The sequence below is a fragment of the Odocoileus virginianus genome, chromosome 23 (genome assembly GCF_023699985.2).
Source record: "Odocoileus virginianus isolate 20LAN1187 ecotype Illinois chromosome 23, Ovbor_1.2, whole genome shotgun sequence".
In the NCBI taxonomy this organism is placed as follows: Eukaryota; Metazoa; Chordata; class Mammalia; order Artiodactyla; family Cervidae; genus Odocoileus; species Odocoileus virginianus.
Window position 1 is genome coordinate 6,899,967 of NC_069696.1, and position 22,422 is coordinate 6,922,388.

Consider the following 22,422-nt stretch of genomic DNA (forward strand, 5'->3'; position numbering starts at 1 on the left):
GCTCCCAAGGCAGGGGCCCCAGGTTCAATCTCTGGTCAGGGCACTAGGTCCCACATGAAGCAACTAAGAGTTTTCATGGATCAACTAAATGTATCACATGCCGCAACTAAGTCCCAACACAGCCAAATAAATATTTTCAAAAAACTGTACTAATGTCCACATCCTGGTTTTGATATTGGCCCACAGCAATTTTGAGTTGTTAGCCTTGGGGGAGGAAAGGTACATGGGATTTTATGTACTACTTTTGCAACTTCCTATGAGAAATGGCAACCCACTCCAGTATTCTTGCCTGGAAAATCCCATGGACAGAGGTGCCTGGCAGGGTACAGTCCATGGGGTCGCACAGAGTTGGACACGACTGAGCGACTTCACTTCTTCACTTACTACATGAGCCTATAATTGTTTTAAAATTTAAAAGGTTTCAAAAGGTCCTTATCAAGTAGAGATGCATACTGAACTACTTAAGGGTGAAAAAGAATGTGACAGCTGGGATTTTGCTCTTTGAAAATGGGGAGAGACAGATGCCAACAAGACCGCCAGATGTCACTAACTGTTGCCTCTGAGTGACCGGCAGGTAGAAACATCGTCTACTAGGCACTCTACTTCCCCGTGTTAGACACTTTTCATAATAAAGTTTTCGACCACAGAACAGGAGAATTTCCCACCAGATTTGTAATGAGATGGATACTGACTCAGGAAATCATCTCTATCAGAGACTTACCGGTTATCTCGTAGAAACACAATCAAAATGATCTGTCAAACCTAATCACTGACCTCAACACATCTTTCTTTAACCAAAAAAAAAGAAAAGTTCTACTTGCCCATTTTCCCCTGTGACCACTGGCTGTCAGAGATGTGCATCCCAAGCATGTTTCAAAAACATCTTTTGGTGCTATTTTAGTGGCTAAGTCAAGTCCGACTCTTGTGACCCCATGGACTGTAGCTTGCCTGGCTCCTCTGTCCATGAGATTTCCCAGGCAAGAATACCGGAGTGAATTGCCATTTCCTTCTCCTGGGGATCTTCTTGACCCAGGGATCAAACCCACATCTCCTGCATTAGCAGGCGGGTTCTTTACCACTGAGTCACCAGGGAAGCCTAACATCTCTAAGCATGTTTAACATGTCCCTCACAGGAAAGGCTTGTTATCACAGTCAGTGAGAAAGAAACTGCTCTTTGGTGTGTTTTTTGTTTTTTTTTAGGAACTGCTCTTTGAAAGAAACCTCAGTTAGTGCAGAGGTTTCCAGAAAACTATATATAAAAACACTTCTCCTGTTACAAGAGTATGTCACCCAAAACAATATGCTGAAACTTAAAAAAAAAAATGCTCATATCTGAGCTCCTAAAAGCCTACGTAACAGAATTTTCTAATCTGTTTAAAAATTTCCAAAGCATCTGAGTGGGTTTTGGACTCATGCGTTAAGAACTTTAAAATACCTTCCATTTAGTTTACAGGAACATCTGATTGGCCTCAGGGAGGATGGAAATGTACTAGCCAAATTTCAACAAATCCTCTGCATACGCGTGCATGGATGGAAAAATGAGTAACCCGATTTAGAAAACAAGCCAGTGATGCGTTTCCTCTGTGTGCAGCTACGTGTCCCAGGCAGGGATCTTTTTCAGGGAGGGCAGCCATTAAAATGAAGTATCTAAACAAACTGCTCTCTCCCACAGCATCAGAGCACAGTTTCCAAAAATAAGTACATGAAGCCAGAAGGTTTTTGAACTACCCACAATTTTAATTTTTAAAAATCATTACATCTTTAACTCATCTTCTGAATCCCAGTTTTAGTGTAGGTTTGATGATACATGTATTGTAACAGTGTATCTTTACAGTTTTTGTGTAAACACTGGCTTCCCCAATGGCTCAGCAGTAAAGAATCTGCCTGCCAACACAGGAGATGCAGGAGACCTGGGTTCAACTTCTGGGTTGGGAAGATCCCCTGCAAGAGGAAATGGCACTCGACTGAGTGACTAAGCTTGCAATGTGTGTGTGTGTGTGTTATTTGTTCAGTCGTGTCCGGCTCTTTGCGACCCCATAGACTGTAGTGACTAAGCTTGCAGTGTGTGTGTGTGTGTGTGTGTGTGTGTGTGTGTGTTATTTGTTCAGTCGTGTCCGGCTCTTTGCGACCCCATGGACTGTAGCCCACCAGGCTCCTCTGTCCATGGAATTCTCCAGGCAAGAATACTGGAGTGGGTTGCCATTTCCTTCTCCAAAGTTCACAATGTAACAACAAGAAAATAAAAGTATATGATAACTACAACACTATCCATATAACGGGGGCATATGCCCCCAAAGTTCTTTTACTGATGGGGACATGTGAATAAAGAAAGTCTGGAGTGATGCTGGAAGCAGTGGGAAAAGCCAGTGACTGACATGGCTCCTAACTTTCTCTGCAATCTCTCTGCCTCTGTCCTCCCACCTCCCTCAGTCCCAGGCTGAAGCAGAATGAAAGCACCATCAAGGCCTGGTCCTGCCTCTTCCAGAGGCCCAGCTACCAGCGAAGTGGCTCCAAACGTGGGCCTTATTCGCCTGCCCCTGCTGCACTTGGTTGGAGGCTCTGGGTCAGGGAAGCCGAGCTGGAATCTCGGTGCTGCCACTCAGCAGTGACTGGGCAGGTGACCGAACTGGTTCTCTGGGTGCACCATGCTGTAAGCAGGACCCGTGGGCCAAAGGCGTCTACCAACTCAGAGTTGTTCAGATTTAAGGAAGGACTGTGCTGCTGTACGGGCCTCCCTGGTGGTGGCTCAGACGGTAAAGCGTCTGCCCGCAATGCGGGAGACCCAGGTTCGATCCCTGGGTCAGGAAGATCCCCTGGAGAAGGAAGCAGCAACCCACTGCAGTCCTCTTGCCTGGAAAATTCCATGGACAGAGGAGCCTGATGGGCTACAGTCCATGGGGTTGCAGAGTCAGACTTCACTTTCTTTTTCTACGGGTTTCCTAGGTGGCACTAACAGTAAACAACCCACCTGCCAGTGCAGGAGGCAGAAGAGACTCAGGTTCAATCCTTGGGTTGGGAATATCACCTGGAGGAGGAGAGGGCAGTCCACTCCAGTATTCTTGCCTGGAGAATCCCATGGACAGAGGAGCCTGGTGGGCTGCACTCTGCCGCTAAGTCGCTTCCGTCGTGTCTGACCCTGTGCGACCCCATAGACGGCAGCCCACTGGAGTGGGTTGCCATTTCCTTCTCCAATCATGAAAGTGAAAAGTGAAAGTGAAGTCGCTCCAGTCGTGTCCAACTCTTCGCGACCCTCTGGACACAAGTGGAGTGACTTTAGCATGCATGCATGGTGCTGTATGTAGTCCTTATGTGGTAACACCCCTAGAAGGGTCTGGGTGGCACCCCCAAATCAAACACATAGTATTTCCACAGAGAAAGGTGAGATATTTTTAAAGACCATAATTAGTCTTGCATCAATTCAGGTCAGATTTTTGCCACAAAATTAGTTTGCTGCAGACTTAGGAAGAACCTTTGGGATTTCAAGCGTTCTGGATTCCAGAAAGGAGGAGAAGGGACACGTGCCTGGACCATCCTCCAACATTTGGGGAGGTGATGCTCCAGGAAGCAGGAATCAAGTGCAGTTTATTTTTTCACTTATCTTCAAACATGCCCACATCCCTCCTCCTGATCTGAAACTCTGTGAGAACACATTAGGCTTTGATGGTGGGATGCAGAGGTCCAGAGCCCTTGGCAGCCAGGCCCCAGCCTCCCTCCCTGCCTCCTCCGTGAGTGCTGGCAACACAGGATCCCTCCACATGTGGCCTGGCCCCTGTCCCAACGCACCCTCCTCTCAGCCATGGTCCTCGTGGCAAGTGACCACCTTCACTCACAAGCCATCCTCAGCAACACAGCCTCCGTGAGGGCCGGCCCACTCCCTCCCAGCTGTCTCCATGAGGTTTGTTCCGACAGTGTTCCCATCTCCCTACACCTGAGTCATCTATCTCTCGGCCTGGCATAGCACCAGATACACAGCAGGGACCTGGAAGAGATGGATCAATCAGACGACTGATAATGCCAGGCATTAAGCCACGTAATGCAGGCTGCTGGCTTTCCGTCACCTGGTCCCTGCTGAAGGACCTCGATGTTTGGCTGGAGGAAGGGATAGGCCAGGGCAAAGGATGGAGGCTGAGTCACGCTGTCTCACACACGCCTTCCAATGTGGAGAGGCCACGCCATGAGGGCAAAGGGATTTGTCCCAAGTGCTCCATCAGAACTTAGTCCACCTGGTGTGAGCAACAGGAAGGTGAGAACCTGCCAAGATAGGGATGTTTGAACCAACTGGCACAAGATAGCAAAATGTTCTGGCTGCTTCCAGAAGAAGGAAGCTCCCAATCAAACGGGGCGAGAGGCCTCCTGGTGCAGGGACACTGATCGAGGAACCTCTGGAGGGCGGTTTACTCTTTCTTGTCTTCTCCCCAGTCAGCCTGCAAGCTTGTGGAGGTCAGAGGTCATGTCTCATGTGCAGCTCTGATCTCTAGCACCTACCTCAGGGCCTGGATGTGGTCAGCACTCAACAGGCTTTGGCTGGATAAGGGCGGGGGAAACCAAATGAATGTTTGGGCTCTGCCACTCCTTCCAACTCTAACACTCTATGACACCTCCCACCAGCCCTGTACCAACCCCCAGGAACACCACCTTCTCCTGTGCCACCCGCTCCCAGATCTTTACCACCACCCCCTCCTCCCTGCCTTTGTAGCTATCACCTTCTGTGGACTATTACAGTTTGCACGTGGCATGTCCTCCCTGGCCTTTCCCATTATTTACCACAACTGGGATTAAGTCTGTTCCCTTAACATCCTGTGAGTCGGGCTCTATGAGTGCAGGGACTAAGTACCATGATGAAATACACTTGCTGAACGATTGCTGTGGGGACATGGTGACAAGGACACTCAGCCGGGGTGCACCCAGAGCAGGACACGTCAGGTGAGGGGCATCGCATCGTGACTGACAGATGGCCTGTAGCACTCTACAGTTGACAAAGCACTCCTGACAGCCGTGTGGAGTGGGTTTTATTGGAGTCGCAGCATCCTGGCAGGGTAACAGGGCCTTCTGGGAAGGCCTCGGGGAGCAGCAAGCCACAAGGCTGGACAGAGCTCACCTGGCAGGTGCAGAAAGCCAGGCTTCAGAGGCCTGGGGGAACAGGGTCAGGCCAACCCAGCATGCAAGGGAGGAGTATGAATGTCCTGGTTTATGAATGTCCTCCGCACCTCCTATCAGCCACCAGAAGGGCACCTGTGATCATAGGATCAGAGTACAGGGAGATGGGGACATCTCAAGTAAAATTCAACCAGGCCCTGGCGAGGTTTGATGAACCACGCCACAGCTTAGCAAACAACTGGGAGTGATGCAAACACTCACAGCCGCTAAAAGAGCCCCACCCCGTTCTTCTCTGGGAAAGACATCTTCTGGCTGACTCCTGTTCTGAAGACACCCACCTTTTCCAGAAAAGCTACAGAGCTATATGTATAATCCCCAGACTCAGCCGCCTGCCTTGGAACTTAGGTATTTCAGAGACTCTCACCATCTCACCAAGATTTTATTCTATCATTTCACTTCATGCTTGGGCGATACCTTGCCGTTTTGTGTCCCCTACAGATTTTCTGTGTGGAAGGCTGAATAATGGCCTCCCAAAGATATTCACCTAAACCTGTGAATATCTTACCTTAAACGGCCAAAGGAACCTTGCAGGTGTGATTAAGGCTCTTGAGATGAAGAGATTATCCCAGATTATCTGAGTAGGCCAGACAGAATCACAAGGGTCCTTACAAGAGGGGAAAAGAGAGGCTTTGAAGTTGGAGGAAGGGCCCTGAGCCAAAGAATGCAAGTGGCCTCTAGAAGCTGGAAAAGGCAAGGAAACAGATTCTCCCCCGTCGAGCCTTCAGAAGGAACGGGGCCCTGCCAACGCCTTGACTTCAGCACCATGAAATACATTTCAGACTTCTGACTGCAAAACCAGAAGATAATAAATTTGTCTTTTAAGTCACTAAGTTGCTGGCAGTTTGTGTCAGCCGCAGTGGAAACTAATACACCTAGTTTACAGATGAGGAAAACAGGTCTGGAGGGCTAAGGTCATCTGCCCAGAGAAACCTGGGAAAGGGTTCCTCACGCTTCCCGTGCCGTCCTGTCAGGCCCCCGGATTTTCAAGGGCTGTTAAAGAGCCGTGCGCTCTGGGGTCAGACAGCAGGACTTGACTTCAAGCCCCATCACTCACTCACTCTGTGTCTGTGGGCAAGTTACACCACCTCCCCCTGCTGCAGCCTTCTCAGCGGTACGATGGGGCTGCAGCCACACTCAGGTTCGAGAGTTATAGGGAATAAACAAGTTACTACACAGACAGCACTGACGACAGGGTCAGGACGGCATGGCGTTATCTGTGACAATTCACTCCTGTTTCACAGGCATTCCCTCCTTTGGCCAGGGTGGGAGGGCACCCACCCAACAGTCTCTGAGACCTGGGCCAGTCCAGTCTCCGGTGGTCGGCTCTTTTTTAAACCTTCCAAGGTCATATTTCCATTCATCAGGTTCCGATCCAAAGCCTTTTGAGCTGCAGCCACGAAGTGCTTGCTCGGACGGTTGCTACATACCCATGAGCCAAGCTGGGCTGGCAACATGCTCACCCGCACATCTCTGGAATATTAACACAGCCCAGGAGGGATTTCAGTTCTTTTATTTAAGATCCATGGAGAAACTTTCACCTTCGCAGAGTCACTAGGCCACCCTTGATTTGAGCACAGTTAATCTGAACTGGCCACTGCTTCCACTTCAGCCATCGGGGGGATGACGGACCCTCCGGTCTCCGGGGGACTTCTGAGTGGCTGCCTTTTGGGGGAGGCTGACCCACATCAGAGCAGGTCAGCAGCCCTCAGCCTGGCCCTTCTCCAGAGGGGATTAGAGGGAAAGAGCAGCCAGGGGCTGGGCGGTTCTGCCTGGTTAGCCTCTGGAAAGAGGATCACATGCCCTCCCGAGGGGGCAGGGTCCTGTCTCTTGGTCCCACTCCCCTGGGATCAACAAAGACAAGCCAAGGCCACGCCAGCAGCTCTGCATCTGTCCCTCTTCTCCTGGGGCCAAGTTCCCACGAATCTCTCAACAGGAAAGAAAAACCATCCAATTGTGTATCTATCCTTCAATTGGTGGTAGGGACGGGCGGGGGGGGGGGGGGGGGGTGGGTGGGTAGGTGCAGAAATGAAAGAGAACAAAGTAATCCAAAATCCTTCAGCAAGAGCTTACTTATTTCAGCCTTGTAATTAAGTTTTGTTTTGTTTTTTTTTCCAATACATACCAGGCCAAATTTTGACCCTTACAGTATTCTCCCAAACTGAGAACAGATGGGCCAGAGCTCAGCCTCTGTAACTAGACTCTGTGTCCCTCTAATGAAACCACCTTTTCAACCAGCTAAACCCAATCAGCCCTAAGCAAACGAGTCCCCCTTTGGATAAGAAACCCTGAACCTCAATAGTCGCACTGGCCCGGAAAAACAGACTGTGGAAGCCGAGACCCCTGAACCTGCCCCGACCCCTGGGACTCCTCTGGCAAGAAGTCCAGCTCCAGCCCTGCATACCCAGTGAGAAACCCCAGCCTGAACGTCATTCATGAAAACACGTAGGTACTGAGTGGGCTGAGCCAGCATTCCACCCCGGGTGCACACCCCACAGGAATCCATCCACATGTGCCCCACAGATAAGAACAAGACATTTCATAGCAGCCCTGCTTAAAACACCCAAAACCTGGACACAAACCAAATGCCCATCCTCAGAGTGAATAAACAGGGATGGTGGGTCCACAAACAGTGAGTGAAGGGCTCTAGCCCTGGGGGGTGAAAAATCCACACATAACTTAGTCACCCCTTTGCTTCCACACCTGCAGATTCAACCAACCATGGATCAGGCAACACTGTGAGCGCATTTATTGAAAAAAACAATCCATGGATAAGTGGACCCACACAGTTCAAAGCCATGTTCAAGGACCAACTGTATGTTGAAACAGCGTGGACTTCCACGCCGCAGTGAGCAAGGACTGCTCTACACAACCTGGGCGACTCTTCTGAAGAGTAGGCCAGATCCAGTCAACAGTGGTGAGGTATGAGCAGTGGTTCCCTCAGAGGTTTGTGACCCAGGGAGCCCCAGGGAGAGCTTGGGAGTGTTCTGCAGCTTGAGCTGGACAGTGGTTTACACGGGCATTTACAGATGTAAAAATCACCACACGGTACACCTACCGTGCACTTTACTGTGGCTGGTTAGTGAACATACACCTTCAAGCACCTTCTGTGTGCTAAGTCCAAAGTGGATCTCAAGCAAGGCTCTAGCCCTTACGGGCTCACAGTCCAATAGGGAAGAAAATATTAATACATTCAAATAACAATGCAAAGTTGCCCGTGACCAGTGGGGCAGGTGATGAGAGTTGGCCAAGCGACTGCTGGCATCACTGCCGAGTCAGGGGAGGGGTAGAATAAACTGATCCAATGCAGAGTTTTGGAGGCAGCCAGACCTGTGTCCGATCCTACTTCTCACCGTGTGACCTGGACCCGACGTTTGCTCTGCTTCTTCAGCCTATGGCTTTGCCATATGCCACTTCAGCCTATGCCACTGTGAACCACAGTGGCAAACACAGCATTTCCTGGGTCCTTGTGAGGGTCGGGGAAAGAATGCACACAGAGCACTGGGCCGTGAGATTTGTTATTCCTGCCACAAGGCTGGGCCCGCCCTGTGCCAGGCACCATGGTTCACAGATGTGAAACCAGCCCTGCCCCCGCTCGGCTCCTGATCCCACCACGAAGAGGGCAGCCACCACTCACCCACTCGGCAAACATCTAACAAAACAGGGGCTGTGATGTGGACTTGGCCCTAAAGGAGCCGGCAGCCCAGTGGGGAATCAAACACCTAGGACACAATGTAAAAGGCTTAAGTGCCAGCGGAGGGGAAGAGATAAAGAAACGGGGGAGGGCAGAGGGCAGAGGGCGGTGGAAACCGAGCTGGGCCTTCAGAGGTAGATAGGATTTGGACATGGAGACGGCCTGGGAGGGAGAGGCAGGCAGGCAGAGGGAACGGCGTGAGCAAACAGCACGGAGGTGGGGAGGCGAGGAGGCACGTGGAGGAAAGGGCGCCCAGTCAAGTGCTCAACCAGGGGCCCAGTAAGCAGGGCCTGGGGCAGGGACTTCATTCATGTGTCAGAGGGGGAGCCCCTGAAGATTTCAGGGGTCAGAAAATAAACATATCAGAGCAGGGACTGAAATACCAAGCTAGACAACAGTGGGGCTTCAGAGGGACCAGACGGAGGGGGTCTAATTCTCCAGGGCTGGGACAAGGGGCCAGACTTCCCAAGAAACACCCAAACTTTCACGTCTGGCCCCCTTCGTGAGACCCAAGCTTGCATTCTTGATTAACTGATGGTCAGGGTGTCCCTGGGACAGCAAGGAGAACAAACCAGTCAGTCCTAAAGGAAATCAACCCTGAATATTCACTGGGAAGGCGATGCTGAAGCTGAAGTTCCAATACTTTAGCCACCTGTTGCAAAGAGCCAACTCCTTGGAAAAGACCCTGATGCTGGGAAAAAATGAGGGCAGGAGGAAAAAGGGGGGACAGAGGAGGAGATGGTTGGATGGCATCACCGATTCAATGGACATGAGTCTGAACAAACTCCGGGAGACAGTGAAGGACAAGAAAGCCTGGCGTGCTGCAGTCCATGGGGTTGCAAAGAGTTGGACACGACTATAACTACAGGGGCCTGAGTGAGGACGCTGCTCCTTGACAGGGTAGCCTTGGCCTTCCTGCAATGGACAAGAGCTGAGAATACCTTTCCCGTGCTTCTTGTTTATTTAATTGTATTCATTTTAAGTTTTTGGAAAAGTCACATAGTCACATGAATCGGCACTCAAAAGGTATGAGGGGTCTCCAGTGAACAGCTTCTGGGCACCACCCCGACCCCAGAGGCACCCCAGTCAGCAACTTCGTGTGAACCCCCAGAGACCCTGAGCACACACAGAAGCAAATGCACTTCCTACTTCCCTTCACTTTCGCACAGATGGAGGCAGAGCAGACACACATGTCCTGCACCGGCCTCGTTCACAGAACTCTATTTGGTGATTGCTCTGTATCCATGGATGGCCAGGAGCCTCCATCTTACTTTTCATGGCTACACAGTGGTCCATAGTTTGGATGGACCATAATTTGTTCCTGGCCCTCTGCGGATGGACTTTCAGGTTGCTTCCAACCTTGTGCTATTAAAAAAGAGGCAGCCATGACTAACTGCACAGTTACTTTGTACATGTGGCATTTCATCTGTAGGGTAAATTCCTAGAAGTGCAACTACTGGATGAGAGCATCAAGCATCTGTAATTTTAAAAATGTTGCTGGAGATGCAGGATACATTTTAATCGCTCATCCAATAAAGAAGCCTAATTATTGAGGAAAATACTGACAACACCCACGGACATCCAGATGAAGAAAGTCCCATTTTCAGCAGATAGAGAGCACTGGGTCAGGAGGTGGCTCCAGACCCGGAGCAGCCCTGGTCCAGTGCCCTGGTCCACGAACTCGCATTCCTCACCTCACCTGTGAAGGGCCGGACCTGCTCAACCCCTCAGCCCTTCCTGGCACAGACAAGCTCTGGTTCCAGGGCCAGCAGGAGTGTGGACGAAGACTGGCGTCACCACGACACCCAGCTTTAATTGGTCTCTCTGAGCAAAGGTACCAGGGGAGGGGCAGGCAGACCACGAAGAAGGCCTGGTGGGGAGGGGTGGGAGTGCAGAGCCCGAGAAGGTGGGGTGCTTTCTGTCTGGCCATCCTGATCCAGTGACACGCACCTGCATGAGCTGGAGGGACACCGCAGCCCTGCATGACACACTCAGGCTCCATTCCATTCACTGCTGTGTCCATCAGACCTGTTATGTAACAGCCACGGCCACCCAACCCTCGCTCATCAAGCAGCGGCTGGCAGAGGATGGAGGCGGGCCCCTGGATGCCTCGCGACCTCCCTGTGAGATAGGACAGCTGAGTAAATGCAGCGGGCAGGGTGGGGCTTCCTCCCACCCCCACAAATCCGGCTCAACGACCCAGAACTGCAAATGGAAGAAGTGGTCTTCTGCCCCAGCCGAGTGGGAGACACCTCTTGTCAAACCAAAGGCAGCATTTGAGAGGCAGAAGGCTCGCCAGCCTTCCCTGTTCCCAGCCCGTGCTCAGACTGGATGGCCAGGGCCTCCTGTAAATCAAATCATACTCAGATGCCCTGAGTTACGGCTGTTAACACTTTTCTAACCACTGCCCCGTGCACCAACCTTTCTTTGTAACGCAAACACGTACCGCCTTGCCAAGTCCAGACATTCATACATACTATTTGTTTGTATTGGTCCCACCGACCAATTCATGGGGAGACACACTTCTCTTCCTGGAAGCGAGGCCTCGATACCTACTGTTCCAGACAAGCTCACTCCCTCTGCTCCTCCACTCACCGGCCTGGGCCCGTGCTCTGGGTGGCCCCCCTACCTGCAAAGCCTTCTTCAGCTTCTCCACCTGCCCACTACCACTGTCCATCAGAGCCCCAGCTCAGCTGCCCTTCTCCCGGGGAGTCTCAGCTCCTCAGCCCACCGGCAGGCAGAGCAGAGGGCTGCCTCCTGGGGCTCCCACAGCTTCAACCAGAACCTCTACGAACATGCTTTCCAAGTCTGAGAAGCAATTCCACCTTCCAGGCTTCCCAGTGGGACTGCAGGCTCTCTGGGGGCCGTGGCTGTGCTGGAGGGGCCACTCAGAGCAGTGAGGGCACAGGATTTGAAATTGAAAACCTGGGTGCTTCCTTCCACAGTTTCTTAGGCAAATTCACCCTTCTGAGCATCAGTCTATCGGTCTACAAAATGGGCGCACAATTTCCAAGATGCCAGGACCTTCCGGAGGATTAAATGAAATGTTATTTGTGAAAAGTCATTTGCAAACTGCAAAGCCTCACACCAATCCCAGTGAGGATTAGGAATATTAGTACTAATTAATATAAGAACAATGATTAATATTCATTTCTTCACACACATCCCTTTACCAACACCTATCATTGTGCCTGCAGGCACCCAAAATGATTGCTTGTGGAATCTCAGGTTCTCTGTTCATTCTAGATGGAAATAAAATACACAACTGCTAGAAACATAGAGACCAAGAGCCTCTGCCAGCGGCTACAGCAGCCGCCGCCGTGGGGTTAGTTATTTTCGCCTGGAGCTTTCCTGTAAGTGATGACCCAGAGGGCTTTGGTGAACAGCCCTGCCCAGCAGGATGGAGGTGCCCAGCCACCTGCCAACAGGACAGGGCCTCCCTAGGTGCAGGCTGCCCAGAGGGGCTGCAGCAGGGGGAAAAATAAAGGTACCAAACTCCACACACATTTTGCTCAGGATGCAGAGGCTGTCAGATCTGAAAATCCCTTTCAGGGTGACAGATGCAGTAACTTCTAGAGGTCTCACGCCACCCCCTGCCTTGAGGTGAGGGTGGGGACAGCCATCCTGAGACCACCCTTGGCTAGAAGGTACAAGGCCCACAGATCACGGCTCCCCAACCAGGAGACTGAAGTCTTCCGGAAGATTGCCAAACAGACTTCAGGTTGGAAAAGAAGACACATGTGCGCGCGCGCGCACACACACACACACACACACCGACACATGTGCGCGCACGCGCGCGCGCACACACACACACACACACACACCCCTTCTCAGGTTGGAAAAGAAGACACATGTGCACACACACACACACACACCCCTTCTCCATTCATCTTCACGAGACGATGAAGATGGGTTCTCCCGAGGCCCCTCCTCTGGTGGGTGGGAAGAGGTTCAAGGTTTTCTAACCTAGGACCTCTTCTGGGCCCTGTGGCAGCCAGCAGATGACGAGCAGCCCCACTGGAGGGCAAGTGACTGAACCAAGGTCATCACCAGTTCTCTGACTCTGGGGAGTGTTCCGCCTGCTCCCCACACCGTAGGGCCATCCGGCAAACAGGGTGGAGACCTCGTCTTTCCCACAGAAACCTTGAAACAAAGCATTAGGAGGCACTGTTTTAGCCCCTCTCCGATTCTCTCACATTGATGGCTAACTTTTTCATGGAGTGGGTAAAGGCCTGTGACCCGATGTGATATCAACAATGAGATAACGCAGGATTATGCCTAGGAGGATTATGCCACTTTTCAACAGTGACTATTTCTTGGTTATTGGAAATCCAGGGTGACTTTTATTCTTACCCTCCACTCTCTTGCTCCAAATTTACTATAACCAACAAGTACTATTTTAAAAAGTAGAGATGCCTATTGTTTTCCATAGGCTGAAACATCCCAAGCTTTCCGTGAAATGCTCATTTCATCGTGTGTGACTTTTTAAAAATACAGTAAAGCTGGAAGTGACGCAGGTTAGGCACAAAGGCTTTCTGGGTGGGATCTTCCCTCTCTGGTTTCCGCTCCAGAAGAGAAGGAAAAGGAGGTGACTGTGGGGCTTCCTGCCTCCCAGCCCAGGCCCGAGACTTCCAGGCCATCAGATAGAGCCTGCCCTTGGGCAGACCCAAGGCTGTTTAATGTACCTGTCGGCTCCTGATACGAGCTCAATCCTAATAAACAATGTTGGTCTGACCTGTCACTTCTCAAGAATAATTCTAGCTTTATCCTGAGTGGCAATGATATTAAGCCATCCAAGTGTTGGCTTGTTTGGTCAAAAACTATTTCAGCACCTACTCTGTGCAAGGCATCATGCCAGACACTGAGTCACCATTAACCCCAGACTGGAAAAAAGACCAACTAGACAGAGGCAGGCCCCGTGTCACCCTTCTAAGTTCTGCTCAAGCATAGGGTTTCAGATGCACCAAACAGGAATGTGAACAAGTGCTGCCGAATTCCAGTGCTGCCCCTCCCAGGACTCGGGAAAGTGAGGGCCAAGCCTGAGTCCCTAGTGACAACCCAGCAGCTTAACTGCACTGAATTACGGTACCTGAACTGCAGGCCACTCAGCAGAGGTAGACAAGACGGGGAGGGAACATGAGATAACCCGAAACTTGGGGACCATCCAAATCTTCACTCCTGGGCCTCTCACACTGTACTTCTTCCCCTTGCTGTCCTCTTTGAGCCAAGATCACATTCAGTTAACATTAACTAAGGGCCTACTATGTGCTGAGGGTCTACTATGTGCTGAGCCCTGATGCCAAATAGTTTGGCAGACAAAGAAAACTCAGACCTTTGCTCTGCACGTGCTACGCCCTCTGCCTGGAACCTGCTTCCATATAGACCAGGTGACAGTTTACATGTCACCTGGTCAGAGCAGTGCCCGCCCAGGCAGGAATGCCCAGTGTTCCCTCAGAGCACCCATCACACCTGCAACGGTTCTCTCCCCAGACAGATACTCGGCTCCCTGCACTGACACACAGGTGTGCAAACCTCTTTCCTGAATAAACTGAACAGCTTAGAAGGGTATGATAAAAGCCATTGTTTACTGAGCACACGCTACGGGCCGAGGGCTGTGCGGAGCTCCACGCAGACATCAGAACATCACCGTCGTATGACGGCTGCACTATTACTACTGCCCTTTCACAGATGAAGGAAATTGCATCATCTCCCCCTATTTTTAAAGAATGGGAATTAGAACCCAGTCAGCAACTTGTCCAAGGCTACGCAGCTAATGAGAGTGAAGATTGAACCTCAGCTCTTAATTCACTCTCCAGAAGGCTCGGCTGACCTCCCTCTCTCCCTGGAACCCAAAGGGGTGCTTCTTGGCCCTGTGCTCCCAATGACCATTTCTGTCCCCTTTGTGAATCCTCAGCCTCCTCTCCTAAGGCACTGCATTCAAAAGTCATCCCTGACTCCTCCCCCCACGACCTACACCCATGGGTTCCCATAGCTGACGTGGACCCCCTCTGCTGGGCTTCACGGACATCCTGTGCAAAGACCCCTAGTCTTTCAGCCCTGCAGGGCAGGACAAGCTGGGACACTCAGCTGGCTAGTCAACACCCAGCAAAGCAGGTGGCTAGGGCGGGCATACCCTCTGTGAACCCACAAGTGAGATCGAGTGGTTAAGCCCAGCTCTCTGTGCCCACTTCCCCCTATGTCCCTAGCCCCACTCATGCCTGTATTTATAGCACTCATGAGCATGGGGGCCTGCAGGATACAAGATGGGGAAGGGGGCTACCCACTCAGTTCAGATCCACAGGGTGAGAAGTCAGGGGGGACCTGCCAGGCCCAGAACAGCCAGGAAGAACTGAAGTTCCAGCTCAGAGAACCACCCCCACCACCAGCCACAGAGGCCAGGCCAGAACCACCATGACAGCAGTGGGCTCCAGAAGCTCATCCGGCGTCACACAGGGCTGTCAAGACCAGAAGCTGCTGGAAGAACAGAAGGGAAAGGCTACAGGGACCAAAAGGATGCCACTGACCTGAGGGAAAGTAAAAGGAAGAAAAGCCCAGTGTCCTTGGAGTTACCTGCAGGAAGGAAGGGGGAGACGCGCCAGCATACTGCACTGGAACACGCAGCTGAGGATGCCGCTTGCTTTTTGAAACCTTCAGGACTCCCTGCTGGCCACTCTGGGGTCGAGTCTAAACTCCTTAGAAGAGCCTTCAAAGGTTTTCAGGCCCCGGGCCCTTGCAGCCATGTCTGGGAGGCGAGGTATTTCAGACCTTTGCACCTCTTCCTGGGGGCTCCCTCTGCCTGCAAGGCCGTATCCCTCTCCTTGGGCAGAGCATCCCCGTCCTTCCAGACCTGGCCAGGGTTAGTGGGGAAGAGCATGGACTCCAAGGTCAGCTTCCCAACCGGTGCAGCTTTACCCTCCTAGGCTGCCTCCTCTGAAAAACGTGGAGAAAACTGTCCCCACCTCACTGGGTGGTGGGGGATGAAACGCAGCAACTCACCAAAGCGTTTAGAACTGTGCCTGGCACAGAGTAAGTGCTTAATAAACGAGCTGTTGTTCCTACTGTCCTCTGGCCCCGCTAGGGCCCTCTGTTTTCACCACAAGCAGAGCACTGTCTGTCACGTATCTGTTACCCGGTGGACAGGCTCAGCCAACCACTGCCTTGCAGGAGACACAACCCACAACTCAGCACAGTGCTGGGCACACAGTAGGTCTTCAACAAGCGCTCACCACCTGTGAGGGTCCAACGGCAGACTCCCCCCAGAGCTCTTCCAGGGCCCAGCTGCTGGCCTTCCACAGCTCACACACCAAATCCCCAGTCTCCAGGCCCAGCAGAGTGAGAAGGGCATTCACAGTTACTTGGTTTCAAAACAATGAAGGGCTGTCCTCTGCCTTCCCAGGCTGCTTCCACTCCAGGGAATTCACAGGGAGAAATGAGCACAGCAGGGACTGGAAATAGCACGGAGCCCCTCTCGGGGAAGCAAGCATGGCCAGCCCGCCAGGAGCCAGGAGCAAAACCTCAAAGGCAGAGGAGAAAACAGCCTCCAGACTGAAGCCCGAGCTCTGCAGAACTCGGCCAACCCCAGCGAACTAGGACAAGATCACTTGCACCCATTTCGCCTAGAAGCTCTTCCTCCCACCCTCTTGGTGACCTTTAGATGGGGTTCCTGGTATAACCCACTACCACGTGGGAGCAACTGACAACACATCCCCCCAAGGCTGCACAAAGGAACCAGGCTGCCTGGGGTTCCTGGAGGGAGTTAACAACACCTTCTCCACACTCACTAGGTATCAGGGCCTCGTGTCTGGATTGAGGTCACTATCTACGTCCATCTCCCAGCAGACCAGAAGCCCTCAGAGGCCAGGCACCAGGTCCCATTCATCTTTAAATCCCTGTGCCCCTAGCATAGTGCCTGGCACGTAGTAGATGCTCAGTAAGCCATGCATGCTCAGCTGCTAAGTCCTGTCCGACTCTTTGTGACCTTATGGACTGTAGCCCACCAGGCTCCTCCATCCATGGGATTTTCCCAAGCAAGAATACTGGTGCGGGTTGCCATTTCATACTACAGGGGATCTTCCTGACCCAGAGATCAAACCCGCATCTCCTGTATTAGCAGGCATATTCTTTACCACTGAGCCACCTAGGAAGTCCTGCTGGGGAAGTTACAAGGCAGCAAAACCGGGCAGCAAGAGACAGGTGCTGGTTCATGATCACTCCATCCGGGCCTCCCACATACATGGACAAGGAGTCACGTGCTCCCTCTGGGTCCCACTTTCCACATTTGTAAAGAGGGATAACAAACCGTTCTGTATTCACACAGCCTCAGAGAGAACTAACTGGGGAAACACACATGGAAAGAACCATAGCATCAGAGGAATGCTAGTTACCCTTCCATTTCAGCTCAGCTCTCTCCGCACCTTCCCACCTCATGTTGGAGCCTTTTCTGCTGGCCATGTGCCCCCTCCCCCAGCACTGAACCTACTATTGTTTTATATCTTTCACATCATTGTGACTACTTGGTTTTAAGTTGGACTCCCCCACCGACCGGAGAGGTCCTGAATCCCAGAGGCACCATGTGTTCGTGTTCAAAGCCTGATAAAATGGGCACACAAGCCTGACTGCAGGGCCCCTCCTACCCACAGTCCAAGCTCTGATACACATACACACACACAGCACCCTCCAGCACACCGAAAAGGAAGGGAGATAGGAAGGGACGCTGCACACGTACCCTGTGAAGGAGTCACACCTCTGAGACCTGCACCTCCTCAGCAGGTGTGTGAGCTTGTTTGCCTGGCTGCCTCCGCGGCACAAGGGCCTCCAGGGCACTGATTGCTGCTTCTTTCCTTACATCAAGCACCGGGCAGTCAGATAAATAATACATGGCCTTTACCTCACTCACAGGTATCAGACGTGCAAACACCTACTTAGTCCCACAGTGCCCTGTGTGTGTGTGTGTGTGTGTGTAATGCCTGGCCTTACACAACTCCAGAGGGCATATCTAAGTTGGGAACTGATACTCATGCCCACCTCTCAACCCTATCCTCCTGCCATGGCCTGGAGTCCATCAGCACTGGACCTCATCAGCGTGTCCAGGGAGGAAACCGAGGGGAGGCATGCACACACCCTAAACCAGTCTCGGGAGGTCCCTTCCCCAGAAAACATCCTTGGAGCCCCAAGTCCCTGCCGGTGCCCCTCCAGACTGCAGACCTGTATGCAAGCCGTGTACACCTTCATGCACGGATCCCCGGGAGGTCTTGCCAGGCCAGTCACCATCCCAGATCATAGCTCCCCCCCGCACAGGAGCTCCCCCACTCACTCGGTCGTGCCAGGCGCCAGCACACCCACCAGGCGCACACAATCCCACTTGCAAAGGGCCTGTCCAGCCCGCCTCCCCTCTTCCCCCAGCCACCCCCACGGGCAGGTCCGATTACACTCCAGGCGCGGGCCCCGCCACGTTGGCGAGGAGGGGGCCAGGGCACACCCACGGGCGGCCCCGCGACCTCGCAGGGCGGGGAGAAGGCGCAGGACTAGGCCAGCGGGGCCGCAGACACCCCCTCCCTCCGCTGCCAAGACAGCCGCCTCCGTCCCCTTTCCCGCCTGAGGACCTGCGGCCAAGGCGACCCGCGGGGACGACCCCCCAAGCGGGCCCCTCCAGATCGGAGCAGCTCCTAGGTCCCCGAGAACCCTCGGCTACCTCCCCCCGCCTCGGGGCCTCCCGCGCAGGGCCGGTGGGCAGGGTACCTCAGGAGCCCATGGCGGCGGCGTGTGCGGGCGACGCGCGGCAGCCGGACTAGGAGAGCGAGGCAGGCGGACAGCACCGCGGCCCCGAAGCCTCGCCGCTGGCCGGCGCGTCCCGGACCCGGCCGAGTGCCGCCGCGGCGCGCCTGCGCACTGAGCGCGCCGCCGGGGAGGGCGGGGCGGCAAACGCGAGGCTGAGATCACCCGCCCGGCCTTAAAGGGGCCGTGGCCCCAAACCCCTGGTGGTGGGAGCGATCTCGGCTCTCCAGCCTCTAGCAAATCAGTCGAGTCGCCTCCCCCGACTCCATCCGACCCCCACCAACCCTGCCCACTACTGAGCTTCCTGAGGTGCAGGGACAGAGTAGTGGGCTCCAAGCTCTGTCCCGGCACTCTAAGGCTTTATGGAACTTCACTTCTTTTAACCCTAACTCCCTCCATTTGGGCCTGTTTGAAAATGAAACAGTAACGGCTTTTTAATCGAGTGAAGGATGCAGGTGTTTGTGGAATGAATGTCTACTGAAGTGCTGTGTGCAATAATCAAAATGAAATTGTAAAGGAGAGGAAGAGGTTTTTCTTCCCAGTCCACTTAGTAGCGCTTCCGTCTTGCCCCCACCTTGCTCTAGGTAGCCTAACTAGCAAATTCTTCAGATATCATTCAAACCGCCCACCTCATTTCTATGTGCCAGGTCCACACCAAACAGCAGTTTAACTGAAAAACAGAAAATCCAATCGAGTTTTGGCTTTGGTGTGTTCAAGATCCCCACAGTTATCTCTATCCTCAGCCCAGACTCCTCCCCTGAACTGTGTACTCAACACCTCATCCTTGAGGCCCAATAGGAGCTCAAAGTCAACAGGCCCACAACAGAACCATCTCCTCTCAAACTGCAGAGACCTGCACTCTCATAGCCTGTTAGCAGCTCCACCCTTCCAACACCAGCCAAGAACTCCTGGAGTTACTCTAGGATCCCTCCTCTCACCCCCTTACCCACTAGACCAGGAAATTATGTTGGCTTCCTGCTAAGTCACTTCTGTCGTGTCAGCTATTTGCGACCCCATGGACTGTAGCCCACCAGGTTCCTCTGTATGTGAGATTCTCCAGGCAAGGATACTGGAATGGGTTGCCATGCCCTCCTCCAGAGGATCTTCCCCACTCAGGGATTGAACCTGCGTCTCTTACGTCTCCTGCAGCTGAATTCTTTACCACTGGCACCAACTAGACTCTGACCTCTTCCACCCCATCTCCATTGCTACCAACCACTTTGCTTATTTTCTGTCCAGAATTATTGCAATATTCTTGTTAGGGAATGAATGTTTGTATCCACCCCAGATTCATATGCTGAAATCTTAACCCCCAAATGTGATGGTGTTAGGAGTTGGGGATGGAAGGTGATTAGCTCATCTAGGTGGAGCAGAGCAACTTTTGGAGCAAACTTAAATAGGATTTAAAAAGAGACCCCAGAGAACTCTGTAGCCTGCTTTCTGCCTCCTGAGAATACAGAAAGAAGTTGGCAGTCTATAACCCAAAAAAGGGCCCTCAGCAGAACCTATCATGCTAGAAGGCAGCCCGATCTTGAACTTCCAGCTTCCAGAATTATGAGAAGTAAGTGTCTCTCATTGATAAGCCAGTCAGTCTACAGTAATCTGTTATAGCAACCCAAGCTGACCAGTTGAATAGTTCTATGAAGACCTACAAGACCTTCTAGAAATAACTCCCAAAAAAGATGTCCTTTTCATTATAGGGGACTGGAATGCAAAAGTAGGAAGTCAAGAGATATCTGGAGTAATAGGCAGATTTGACCTTGGAGTACAAAATGAAGCAGGGCAAAGGCTAACAGAGTTTTGCCAAGAGAACACACTGGTCATAGCAAACACCCTCTTCCAACAACACAAGAGAAGACTCTACACATGGACATCACCAGATGGTCAACACTGAAATCAGATTGATTATATTCTTTGCAGCCAAAGATGGAGAAGCTTTCTACAGTCAGCAAAAACAAGACCGGGAGCTGACTGTGGCTTAAGATCATGAACTCCTGATTGCCAAACTCAGACTTAAATTGAAGAAAGTAGGGAAAGCCACTAGACCATCCAAGTATGACCTAAATCATATCCCTTACAATTATACAGTGGAAGTGACAAATAGAATCAAGAGATTAGATCTGATAGAGTGCCTAAAGAACTATGGACATGACTACAGTATGTGATATTGTACAGGAGGCAGTGATCAAGACCATCCCCAAGAAAAAGAAATACAAAAAGGCAAAACGGCTGTCTGAGGAGGCCTTACAAATAGCTGAGAAAATAAGAGAAGCTAAAGGCAAAAGAGAAAGGGAAAGATATACCCATTTGTATGCAGAGCCAAAGCCTTTGACTGTTTGAATCATAACAAACTGTGTAAAATTCTTAAAGAGTTGGGAATACCAGACCACCTTACCTGCCTCCTGAGAAATCTGTTTGCAGGTCAAGAAGCAACAGTTAGAACTGGACATGGAACAACAGACTGGCTTCAAATTGGGAAAGGAGTATGTCAAGGCTGCATATTGTCACCCTGCTTATTTAACTTATATGCAGAGTACATCATGAGAAATGCCAGGCTGGATGAAGCACAAGCTGAAATCAAGATTGCCAGGAGAAATATCAATAACCTCAGATATGCAGATGACACCACCCTTAATGGCAGAAATCGAAGAAGAACTAAAGAGCCAAAGAGCCTCTTGATGGAAGTGAAAGAGGTCAAAAAGTTGGCTTAAAACTCAACATTCAGAAAACTAAGATCATGACATCCAGTCCAATCACTTCATGGAAAATAGGTGGGGAAACAATGGAAACAGTGACAGACTTTATTTTGGGGGGCTCTAAAATCACTGCAGATGGTGACTGCAGCCATGAAATTAAAAGACACTTGCTGCTTGGAAGAAACGCTATGACCAACCTAGACAGCATATTAAAAAGCAGAGACATTACTTTGCCAACAAAGGTCCATCTAGTCAAAGCTATGGTTTCTCCAGTAGTCTTTACCAGTTGAGCCACAAGGGAAGCCCATGGATGTGAGTGTTGGGCCATAAAGAAAGCTGAGGGCCGAAGAATTGATGCTTTTGAACTGTGGTGTTGAGAAGATTGTTGAGAGTCCCTTGGACTGCAAGGAAATCAAACCAGTCCATCCTAAAGGAAATCAGTCCTGAATATTCATTGGAAGGATTGATGCTGAAGCTAAAATTCCAACACGTTGGCCACCTAATGTGAAGAACTGACTCATTGGACAAGACCCTGATGCTGGGAAAGATTGAAGGCAGGAGGAGAAGGGAACGACAGAGGATGAGATGGTTGAATGGCATCACTGGCTCAATGGACATGAGTTTGACCAAGCTCAGAGAGTTGGTAATGGACAGGGAAGCCTGGCGTGCTGCAGTCCGTGGGTCACAGAGAGTCAGACAAGACTGAGCAGCTGAACTGAACCGAAGCTGGCCAGGATGACTGTGATATTTTCCTAATCTGTTTCCCTTTTTCCAGGCTTTCCTGGTGCCCCAGTCTACTTCAGTGCAGGAGCCAGAGGATTCTTTTATTTATTCTTTAAGGTTTGGTTGTTTTTTTTATTTTTGGCGTGTACCATTTTAAAGTCTTTATTGAATTTGCTACAATATTGTTTCTGTTGTATGGCCATGAGGCATGTGGGAGACTAGCTCCCTAACCAGGGATCAAGCCTACCTCCCTGCCTTGGAAGAGGAAGTCCTAACCCCTGGACCACCAGGGAAGTCCCCAGAGGGATTCTTTTAAAATTTAACTCAGAACATAGCACTTGTTTGCTCAAAGCCTTCCACTGGCTGCCCAGTTCACTCTGA

The 22,422-nt window shown here is 51.5% G+C and overlaps 1 protein-coding gene across 4 annotated transcripts in view; it reads right to left on the reverse strand.

The window, feature by feature from the left end:
• The window catches only part of TMEM184B (transmembrane protein 184B), a 50,499-nt gene extending 31,771 nt beyond the window's left edge, over nucleotides 1-18,728 (reverse strand). For 3 of the 4 annotated variants that reach the window (XM_020896480.2, XM_020896481.2, XM_070453318.1), the window contains exon 1: nucleotides 18,587-18,728. The gene's annotated coding sequence lies outside the window, so the exon portion shown is untranslated. Of the gene's footprint in view, nucleotides 1-10,798; nucleotides 10,970-18,586 lie in introns of all 4 variants that reach the window. The other variant, XM_070453319.1, reaches the window with a different exon arrangement.
• Nucleotides 18,729-22,422: the final 3,694 nt, after the last annotated feature.